This window comes from Mustelus asterias, chromosome 4 (genome assembly GCF_964213995.1).
Source record: "Mustelus asterias chromosome 4, sMusAst1.hap1.1, whole genome shotgun sequence".
Taxonomy (NCBI): Eukaryota; Metazoa; Chordata; class Chondrichthyes; order Carcharhiniformes; family Triakidae; genus Mustelus; species Mustelus asterias.
Genome location: NC_135804.1, coordinates 108,930,653 through 108,942,571, shown reverse-complemented (window position 1 = coordinate 108,942,571; position 11,919 = coordinate 108,930,653).

Sequence of the window (11,919 nt, the reverse complement as noted above, 5' to 3'; positions counted from 1 at the left end):
GTACTACAACATTGTACGCCTCAGGTACTCACTACCCCATGCTATCAAAATATAAAAGCAAAATACTGCCGATGCTGGAATCTGAAACAAAATCAGAAAATGCTGGATAACCTCAGCAGGTCTGACAGCATCTATGGAGAGAGAATAGAGCTAATGTTTCGAGCCTGGATGACCCTTCGTCAGAGCTATCAGAACTCTGGCTGCCATCCAGGACATTTCCCTCCTGGAGAAACCTATCTTTTTTTTGTATTAATATATGAGGTGTTGGCATTCCTAGCTGAGCCAGCATTTATTGCCCATCCCCAGTTTCCCTTGAGAAGGTGATAGTGAACTGCCTCCTTGAACCTCTGCAGTCCCTGAGGCGTAGGTACACCCACAATGCTGTTATAAAATAATTCCAAGATTTGACCCAGCGACATTGAAGGAACGGTGATATATTTCCAAATCAGGATGGTGAGTGGCTTGGAAAGGAACCTCTAGGTGGTGGTATTCCCATGTATCCTATAACAATAACCTTAGAAGGAGGTTGACACAAATTCTTTAGAAAAAATTGTGCTCAATTTTGAGGGTTCAGCCACTTCAGTTCTCTGGATAGACCCCTGGTTGGAATGCAATTATCCTCCTCTGGAGGTCGGGAGAAATTTCCTGCCTGGTCTCACCCACTTCATACCAGTGCTCTAGTTTACACTGGGACCTGGGTCACACAATCTGTTTCTGATCTGACAGCACCCAGATCTACCTTTCTCAATCGCATTACTATCCATCTGATTTATCAGGCTGTGGATTGGACATGCAATGCAAGATGAGAAGAAATTTCCTCCAACTAAATATTAGGAAGACCAAAGACATTGCCTCAGCCCCTAAACTCTGTCCTCTAGCCGCTGATTCCCTGATTATTGTCTGAGACTGAATCAGAACCTTCACTACTTTGACATCCTATCTGAACCTGAGGTGACTTTCCATCCACATCCCTGCTCCATCACCAAGAACACACACTTCCATATTTGTTACACTGTCTGTCTCTGCCTTTGCCTCGGCTCATCTGCTGCTAAAACCCTCATGCCTTTGTTCCTTCTGGGCTTGACTATTTCAATTTTCTCCTGGCTGTTCTCCCATTTCCCACTCTCCATACTCTTGAATTCACTCATGCTCTGTTTCTCAATCCCAGCTGCACCAAGTCCCATTCACTCATCACCAATGACCTCATGTTGGCTCCTGGTCTGGCACGACTTCAGTTTTCAATCGTTCCGTGGCCACACCCCTCCCTATTGCTGGGGTCTCTCAGGCATATCAACTTTCGCAAAACTATTGCAATTGAAACATGATTTGTTCGTAACATTAAGATTCTCTCAATATATAAAATCTCAAGATTTTTCAAAATGCGTCCATCTTGGCCTACGTCCTCTGCTGTTTGTTTTTATTTTTTAAATATGTTCAGTTCAGGGTAAGGGTTCTTTCTGGTGGCAGGCAGACACAGTCAAACCCTGAGGCTGGAAGTACAGCTTTTCTAGCTGCAGAAAGAGGATTAGCCCCCTGGCAGCCCACACTGAAACATATCAGACTTTTTAACCTATTGAATGCTCAAGCTACCTTTCAACATACATGGGTTTTAAAGCTGTAATTTCATGCTTTGCTTTAGATATTGTCTATGGACAAAAAGAGATAAAATTTGAATGATTTTTGTGGGATGACGGTAAGAAAGACCTTCTTGGGAATTGCCCTGTTTCTCCTGATAGTCTCAAGCTGTTGAGTACTTTGCAACCCTAACAGGATCCTGCTGTGCAAAATAATGCCACCTTTAGAAAGTCCATGTGACAGTTTCATAACCTGATTGTTGCCATGGTGCCACGCTTGGCATAGGAAGTACTAGAGTTTCGCCATGCATCTATTTCTAAATTATGACGAAAAAAAAACAAGTCACGGCACAATAAATCAAAATAGGTCGGCACAGAATTCACTGATCACAGGAATAAGACTAAAACATTGCTATACTGAAGGAAAGAGCACAACTTAATTACATCATCCACCCAGTTGAATGTGAAAATTTAACCATAAATTACTCTTGTATTCTTTTGGATGTTATCCACATTTTTGGATATCATCAGTTTGACTTGGACCGGATTCTCCAACCTCGGATTGGCTGGGATTCTCCAGTCCTGCTGCTGTGATTAGAATTTTGGCTGAGCGTCAAATTCTCCATTCTCGCAGGGGTGGGCATACCAGACCAGAGAATCCTATCCCCAGTCTTACAGGAGGGCACCCTTTTCAAAATACCTCATAACATTTAAATATTCTATAAACATCGAATGTCCTGAGGTCATAAAATGTTCTTTATGAATGAAAATTATTTTTCTTAAAAGATGGCAATGCCCTTTTTAAACTATCTCATAATATTTGAATAATCTGTATAAACATCTGGATGTCCTGAGGTCATGAAAGGTTCTATATGAATGAAAGTTATTTTTCGATTTATCTTGTTACAGCTGGCACTATTTTCCCAGATAAATGTTTTTTAGTAAAATATTTTTAAGAGTTGAGATGCCCGACAACATAATATTGATAGGCGGGATTTTCAGAGAGTTTTTAATCAAGCATTTTCAGATGCAGTCATGTGGATTTTGTTAAAAAAACTCTGATCTATTGTAAAATAAATAATGAGATTTAGGAACCAATTGTCAATCTATTTGTTTAAGTGTAAAAAGAATCTCAAGATTTTAATACTAATTATTTTAATTTTTAATAATGTGTCTCCTGATTTATGAGACAGTGGGATTGGCATGTTTGACTCTTGCAACTTTACAACACTCCATGATCTTTGGACCCTCCAATTCTGGCCTCTTACACATCCCCAATGTTAATGGTTCCATCAATGAAAGGCATGTCTTCAGCTGGCTTGAGTTTAGGCTCTGGTGTTTCTAAGCCTCTCCTCCTCTCCCTCCGCCTTTGAAATTCTACTTAAAACCTACCTCTTTGGTCAAGCTTTTAATCATTTGCCCTAATATCTCCTTATGTGGTTCAGTCTCAAATGTTGTTTGCTGAATGCTCCTGTGAAGCACCTTGGGATGGTTTACAATGTGAAAGATGCTACATAAGGTGTTGTGCTTCTCCCATCCCCCAACTGAAGTTACTGAGGCATTCGGCCAGAATAACTAAGGGAATTTGGCTTGGAACCTGATTGTCTTTTCGTTTTTGAGATAAAGCTGACTTCAATCCAAAATGCAATTATCTGTCTGATGGAAACACCTAAAACCTGAACGGCACTCCAAAATCTGTTATTCTGCACAGTTAGTTCTTTATCTTTGCTCATATCCAGTGCCAAATGGAGTGTTAGTGATAAATAATCATCATTAATCATACAACACTGGGTTTTATTTAAATGTAGACAGTAGCATACTTATTCGTATAATTACTATAATTGTCATTATACTAAAAGTCTTGAGTATATCAAGCAGCACCCTTTAAATGTGGCCATAATACAACACATCTGTCACTTTTTTAGACCCTGGAAAATTGTAAACCAGTCAAAAGCATTCATTGTTTCATTCTTGGAATCATTCTCCTTCCACATACCTCTCTTGAATAAAATGTTACAAGCCAAAGGTTTCCACGAGTAATTGCACAGGAAATGCACTAATATCATAAGGGAAATAAAAGGGTTACAGGTTACTTCACCTATTTTAATGTGATAGTGAATGAAGCAAGAGGTCTAGTGCTGGTCCTTGGGGCGTAACTGTATGAATGGGAACCTGTGTTGCCCTCAAGATTCTTCATGGAACTTTAACATTTGTTGGATTACTTTTCCAAACATTAGAACATGATTAGGATGAACCAGGTGTACATTTGATAAACATTTCTCAGTTCATTCGTGATATTTTGAACAACTGGGGCCCATTTTCTGACACCACAGATCACGCTGGGGCCACGTGAGGTCGGAGAATCGGGGAGAGGGGACTAGTCTGTTTAGCACCGGTGAGAACCTCCTTTGGGATTCACTAAGCCCCTGCACCCAGTGAGGGTGGGAACCAGATAAATATTCTTCGTCAACATCAAGTCAGATTCTCCCTTCTCCCAGCATTCTCCGACCCTAAGGTGCAGCGGGAATCCAGCCTGAATCACTATTGGTCTCCACAAATGGAGGCCAGACATGATGGCCACACAGGGGGCTTGAAGGCCATTGTAACCCTTGGATGGTTGAGGGCCGGCACACTGGCATTGCTAACTTGGCAGGGCCCTGAAACACTGGCAGGTTGGCACTCCCAGGGTACCTGGGGCAGTGCGAAAGGGGACAGGACATGAGATGGGCGGGGCCCGAAGGGGGCATGAAAGGGTGGCACATGAAGGTGGGGTGTAAAGGTGGGGCATGAAGGGACATGAGGGGCAGGAAATGAAGGACATGAAAGGGGCCCATCAGAAGGGTGCCAATGAAGGTGGGACATGAAAGGGGCCCATTAGAAGGGCGCCAATGCCAACGATCTATTTTTGGGGTGGGGTGGGATGAGATCAGGCGGGCGATCTATATTAGGGAGTGTGGTGGAAACATGCTTCAATGAGAACAGGAGATCTCGATATCCATGGGGGGAGGAGGGGGCTCTTCAAATAGACTTTGAGATCAGGGAGCCCTTTAAAAACGGTGCCCGGACTCTGTGAAGCCGGGCTTGTTAGTGTGTTTAGCTTTCACCTCTCTCTAAACTGGTGCAAGACTTACCCCCCTACCAAAAAATGAGTAAGTGCGGGAAGATTGCAATCTACTTCGCACTGGGCAGGCCAGCATGATTTGCACTGGGTTTTTTCACCCGAAATGACACAGGCGCCCACTGCTTCTTGTTTTCATTCATGACTATTTAAAAATTATTTGTTTTAAATCTTTATGTTAAATGGATGGCTGCTGCATGCAATCAATCAGAAAATTAGATTTACTTCTTCACTTGCGAAGCTGAGGTACATTGTTTTCTTTAAAACTATTTTCACTGTGCTGCCTTAAGCTTTAATGAAACACAGTTGCATAATTAGCAGTTTATTTTGGTACAGAAGGTTACTGGGTTTGTTACTATATTTAACATAATTATATTTTTATGCTATTTATAACTTTGCAACAAAGTTTACAATTACTTCACGTCCGTCATACTATGAAAGACTTTGTAAACAGGGTATGATATAAAATGTAGAATTTCATTTGTTTACAAATAACTGCCGACCTAGAAAATTAGTAACAGTTGCCTAACAGCCTTGAATAGCTGACACAGACCAGAAAAGCCTGCAACTCAAAATTAACACTGAATATAAGCCTTATGGTACCTAAAGATGAAGATCTAAGAAGTATGTGGCAATTATAACTTCAGCTGTAGGTGTACCTTAGATCCCAGGGAATAAGCTAAAGTGCAGTTGGCAATATTGCTGACTTGAACGTTACTGAGGTGGATTTGAGTGGTGGATGCGTGCGATTTATTTCCCACCACTTCTGGAAATATGGCAGCCAGAATGTTTTTTTTAAACATTTTGGTTCATTTTCCATCACTCTGAAGCACACTAATGCCACCTTTTAAAGGGTTAGTTATTTAAAATAAGTTTGTCACATTGCATTCTATAAGATATCACAAGATATAATTTAAGATAAATTAACATCCCCAATTAAAATAGCAAATGGAAGAATATCTGGCAAACGCTTGAGCAGTCATCAACTATTGTTGCTAACAGTCATGTGGATTTCTGTTGCTCTTTTGGAACTGTCAGAATTATTTATTTCATTGCATGAGAACTAAAATTTGATGCACTTTGCATTATTTTCTAAAATAAGTTTTTTTATTTTCTGCACTGTAAGGAGTCTATGAAAAGTACATGAAATTGTGATTTGCTCGAACGGGGATAGGCAGTTTAATATTGTGTGCCTTAGTGCCTTAGTTTGTAGTGACAATAGCTTCAGTCTTTCCAATATTTAGTTGAAGCAAATTCCTGCTTATCTAATATTGGGGGATGGACAAACAGTGTGACAAATCAGAGAAAGCAGAGGGGTCTAAGGAGGTGGTGGTGAGATGGAGCTGAGTGTTGTTGGCATACGTAGTTAACCTGTTGTCTTTCTGGATAATGTCACCAAGGAGTAGCAGGTAGAGCAGAAATAGAGGAGAGCCAAGGATAGGATCTTGGGGAACTAAAGTTTAAAGTTTATTCATTATTGTCAAAGTCGGCTTACATTAACACTGCAATGAAGTTACTGTGAAAATACCCTAGTCGCCACACTCCGGCGCCTATTTGGGTACACTGAAGGAGAATTTAGCATGGCCAATGCACCTAACCAGCACGTCTTTCAGACGGTGGGAGGAAACTGGAGCAACCGGAGGAAACCCATACAGACATGGGGAGAACGTGCAGACTTCGCACAAAGAGTGACCCAAACCAGGAATCGAACCTGGGTTCCTGGTGCTGTGAGGCAGCAGTGCTAACCATTGTGCTACGTGCCACCCCAGAGATAAAAAGAAAATTCCAGAGATAATAAAGCAAAAGTGGAAAGAGAAGCCACTGAGGTGTTTTTTCACCTTGAGTTAGATGTATAAAGAAACAAGCCAGAACAGTTCCATAGAGAAGTGTTGAATATGTTTAGTGTGGCCAGCCAGGTCGCAGGCTACAGATAGGTCAAGGAAGATAAAAAGGATAGTTTAACATGGCCTAGATCACAAAATTGCCATCTGTGAGTTTAAAAAGAGACCTTTCAGAATTGTGGCTGCACTGGAGGGATTAAAACTGAAACTAAGAATAAAATTGTGCGAAGGATGGACACAAAGTTGGGAAGTAACAACCCCCTTTAAGGACTTTGAATCACAAAAGTTGAACAAGTTGTTCATATCAGCATCCCTTGGACTTAAGGAAGCAAAAATGAAGGAGACACCAGAAGAAATAATGAATGTGAGAGGGAGTAATAGTTCTCGTGGGTACAAGGGCATTGGCACAGTGAAAAGGAGTGATTTAGTAAATAAGTAACTGACAGACTATCATGATGAGTTGTACACCAAAGGCTAGATAGTTGGGACTTTGGAGGTGTAGTGGTAAGTGGTTTGAGTGAAAGCTTTTACAGCGTCAGACACAGGAGGAAATTGGTTTGGGGGAAAGGGTGTTTATAGGCAGAGAGTGAAACAAGGAAATTATCTGAGCTTTCCCTGTTAGTGATTGTAACAATAAGGATAACAAGGCCATAAGAGTTGTCAAGATAAAAGGGGGTAGCTATGGATACGAGTTGGAGAGTTTATACAGAGGAAATGACTTAGGGAAGATAAGGAAGGCATTGAATTAAGAGGGGAGAGGAGAATAATAGTGGAGATGGAGGTTTAAATCACCAAGGATTAGAAGCCATTCACTGCAGAAGCTAATGGCGCAAAACAGAGAAGATAACTCAGTGTGAAAGTTGACGTGATATTTGGGTGGGTGGTATGGAACAAGGACTTTAAACAAGAGGTATGAAGAGGGAATCGAGGTGAGATGCACAAATGACCAGAAGTTGCTGAATGTGTAGGGATTCAGGTTGATGTTTGAAAATGAGAATGACATCACCACCATGATGGTTCGAGTGGTGGGAGGTTCCTCAGTTGGGGAAGTTTCATAAGAGGAAAGGTATCATCACATTTCAGACATGTCTCTGTCAAGTTTATGGTGTCAATGCGATCATGAATGGCTTTATTCATAATATGTGAACATACATTCTGCAAGAAGATATTGAGAGGAGCAATGAAAGCCAATCTACTGGCAGAGTTCACAGGGGTAAACACAGTTCACAGGAACAGAGCTTGGAATTTGAAAGGAATGGGAGATAGTTGATAACATTAGCAGGCATACAGGATGGGCAGGCAAAGGAAAGAATAGGATGGAGAAATTGGGTTTGCTGCTCATGAGGTGCCTTAGCCTTTGGAGAACTCAAGAAAGGCAAAGCGGATAGCCATCGGATTATTTAGGAGGGAGTCAAGCCTGTGACAGAAGGGGAAAGATAAGTGTTGACGAATTGGGATTTGTGAAGATAGGGTGTTCAAGACAAGAACAAAGAACAAAGAACAATACAGCACAGGAACAGGCCCTTCGGCTCTCCAAGCCCGCGCCGCTCCCCGGTCCAGGATTGAATCCTGAATCCAGTATCCCCGCCCAAAAGACAGAGGAAAGAAAGGAGGCACAGTGTTGTGGGGGTAAAGAGGAAAAGGGGAAATGGGTGTGTTGGACTTTGGTCTGGAGTGACAGCCAAAAGGTATATAAATGGACACAAGGAAGGTGAGCTACATGGCCAGTGTGGTTAAAAGCTATGTTATGATGGTAATGCTTTGAAGTGCCTTCGGAATAAAAGAATGACATGGGGAAAACTAGATTTGAAGTCCAAGATTGATAAATTTGATGAGGTGAAATCAGCTTCAACTTGATGACCAGTTGCTGAAACAGCTGAGTTAGATCAAGGGCTAATTGTAGAATATTGAAGGATATATTCTGAAAAAGTTGTAAATATTTTCTGTGGCTTTACTAAAACAATTGTTGATTTGATTTGATTTGGTTTGATTTATTATTGTCACATGTATTAGTATACAGTGAAAGGTATTGTTTCTTGCGTGCTATACAGCCAAAGCATACTGTTCATAGAGAAGGAAGCGAGACAGTGCAAACTGTAGTGTTACAGTCACAGCTAGGGTGTAGAGAAAGATCAACTTCATACAAGGTAGGCAGCAGGGAAGAAGCTGTTCTTAAGTTGGTTGGTACGTGACCTCAGACTTTTGTATCTCTTTCCTGACGGAAGAAGGTGGAAGAGAGAATGTCCAGGGTGCGTGGGGTCCTTAGTTATGCTGGCTGCTTTGCCAAGGCAGCAGGAAGTGTAGACAGAGTCAATGGATGGGAGGCTGGTTTGCGTGATGGATTGGGCTACATTCACAACATTTTGTAGTTCCTCGTAGTCATGGGCAGAGCAGGAGCCATACCAAGCTGTGATACAACCAGGAAGAATGCTTTCTATGGTGCATCTGTAAAAGTTGGTGAGAGTCGTAGCTGACATGCCAAATTTCCTTAGTCTTCTGAAAGAGTTGAGGCGTTGGTGGGCTTTCTTAACTACAGTGTCGGCATGGGGGGACCCGGACAGATTGTTGTTGATCTAGACAGCTAAAAACTTGAAGCTCTCGACCCTTTCCACTTCACCTCCATTGATGTAGACAGGGGCATGTTCTCCTTTACGCTTCCTGAAGTCAATGACATTCTCTTTCATTTTGTTGACATTGAGGGAGAGATTATTGTTGCCGCACCAGTTCACCAGATTCTCTATCTCATTCCTGTACTCTGTCTCATCATTGTTAGAGATCCGACCCACTACGGTGGTGTCATCAGCAAACTTGAAAATCGAATTGGAGGGGAATTTGGCCACACAGTCATAGGTGTATAAGGAATATAGTAGGGAGCTGAGAACAGAGTCTTGTGGGGCACCAGTGTTGAGGATGATCGTGGAGGAGGTGCTGTTGTCTATCCTTACTGATTGTGGTCTGTGAGTTAGGAAGTTCAAGATCCAGTCGCAGAGGGAGGAGCCGAGGCCCAGGCCACGGAGTTTGGAGATGAGTTTCGTGGGAAGAATGGTGTTGAAGGCTGAGCTATAGTCAATAAATAGGAGTCTGACATAGGTGTCTTTGTTATCTAGGTGTTCCAGGGTTGAATGCAGGGTCAGGGAGATGGCATCTGCTGTGGACCTGTAGGGATGGTAGGCAAACTGTAGTGGATCCAGTCTTGCTGGGGCCAAGACTTTCACATGAAGTCGAGACAGACCCTAGTGCTTGTGGATGAATCTCCTGGGATTCACCTTAATAAGTCCTAATACGTCTAACACTTGTAACAAGTCAGGTGCACCATTTGGTCTGTCAGAATGGCAGACCAAAAGGCATTGTTCAAACCACCAGCTGTGTCTGTCTTAATAGAGAAGCAATGTCTTTTATGCTGCTTAGTCTATATGAGAATGACTGGGGCTGCAGGATAGATCAATGTCAATATCATTATTGTCCATTTCACTGCGTCGGTTGAAGTGATTAATAAAAAGTAGCTTGACAGCCAGAAAACGGATCTGGTCCAATAAGTTCTTATTGGTGATGATACTCTTATTAGATATTCCAGTCCCCAGTGATGTGAGGTCCCTCTTTAAACAAACCCCAGTTCAGTGGAAGAGATCCAGGACATAGACTTATGATGATAACCGAAGAGCAGATTGTGATTGGAGTTGCATTTATACACCAATTTTAACATAATAAATACAACGAGAAGATTATCGAACAAAAGTTGACATTAAACCAGGTGAAGAGGCATTAGGACAGGTAGTTTTGAGGAAAGAGAGGCAGAATCTCAAATAAATTTAGGGAGGGAACCCAGAACTTGGGGCATTGGTAACTGAAGGCATGATGACCAGTGATCCCCGAGAATGGTAGAGCTGAAGAGGTTACAGAGGATATAAAAATATGATGATATTTAAAAATCAAGGCGTAACATCCAAATAATTTGATAGTTCACATTAGTGTAATGGGAGTCCTGATCATCATTGTAAAGGAAGCAGCCATTCTGCCCATCGAGCCAATGCCAGCAATTTCAATGTTAACAGGTAAGTAAAACTCATCACCGCCTATTTATTTCCAGGAATGTTTTAATCTAGCCAGTTAATACACCGACACTGGGCAACATCCTTGGCATTGCACAAAACTGTAACTAGTTTTAAAGAAAATTAATCTTAACATACGATTCCTGCCAGGCATATCCCAGAAAATTCCCTTGGGCAAAACTTTTTTAAGCTGCCATTTGCAGAAATGTGTGATTGCTAAAAGGGTGAGCAGTAATTCTAATCTCAGAAACCTTCAGCTCATCTTCAAACATTCCTGACTCACTTTCTCTGGCTATTACGTGTTGAACTGAAGATGGTGCATGGATGGACTGTACCAAGTTGGAAGTGCTGGTTGTTCAAATGTATAAACTCCAGCACCAGTTAAAACATCACTTGGAAAACGCTGCCAATTTATATAGGACTGAACAGTGACTTTGTTTTAAAAGCTAATGGCTGACTGACACGTATCCATTTTATTTGAGTGGGCCCATTAACCATAGTATCTCTTTTGGCTAAGATGCAAATAAGATCAAGCCTTGGAGGAGGAACTATGCCTACTCCAATCAGCTTGGATCATGTAGATCAAGCCCAAGACAGGAGGTGAGAGCCCTGTCTTGTCAGCTTGGATTGGGAATGTCTCAACTTGTTGAGACTCTGAATTGGACTTGATTTGATTGAATTGGAATAAAAATACAAAAAAAGTACTTTAAACAATAATTATTACAAATGAACCATTATTTTTAAATGTAATCATTTTGTGCTTTTTTTTAGTTTTTAAAAATAATTCCCCGAAAGGACCAGCAGATTTGGTATCTGGAAATACAATAACCATGTGTGATTTCAATGAGAAAGGGGGAGTCAGCTGATAGCACATGACAACAAAGTAGAAACGTGGGGTGGACACAGCACTGGCCCTATGCACGCTGGGAGATTGACACCTTGCGCTCAGGGAGCCGATTGAAAACTCGCCAGCAGCAAAGGAACTACAACACCCGTCAGGCACTGCGCGCAGAGCAGGCTGACCCTTCGATCCACGTAACGGAACCAATGACGTCACGGACCCACCCCCCCGCTCTCATCTACTCAGCGGCTCTGTTGTTCAGGGAGGCCAGCTCTGATTGGCTGCAGTGATAGAGGCGGATTCTGATTGGCTGCAGTGACGGTGCTTGGCTCTGATTGGCTGTGGTGATGGAGGCGGGCTCTGATTGGCTGCGATGATGGCGGGCTCTGATTGGCTGTAGTGATGGTGGTTGGCTCTGATTGGCTGCGGTGATGGAGGCGGGCCCTGATTGGCTGCAGTGATGGAGGCGGGCCCTGATTGGCTGCGGTGATGGAGG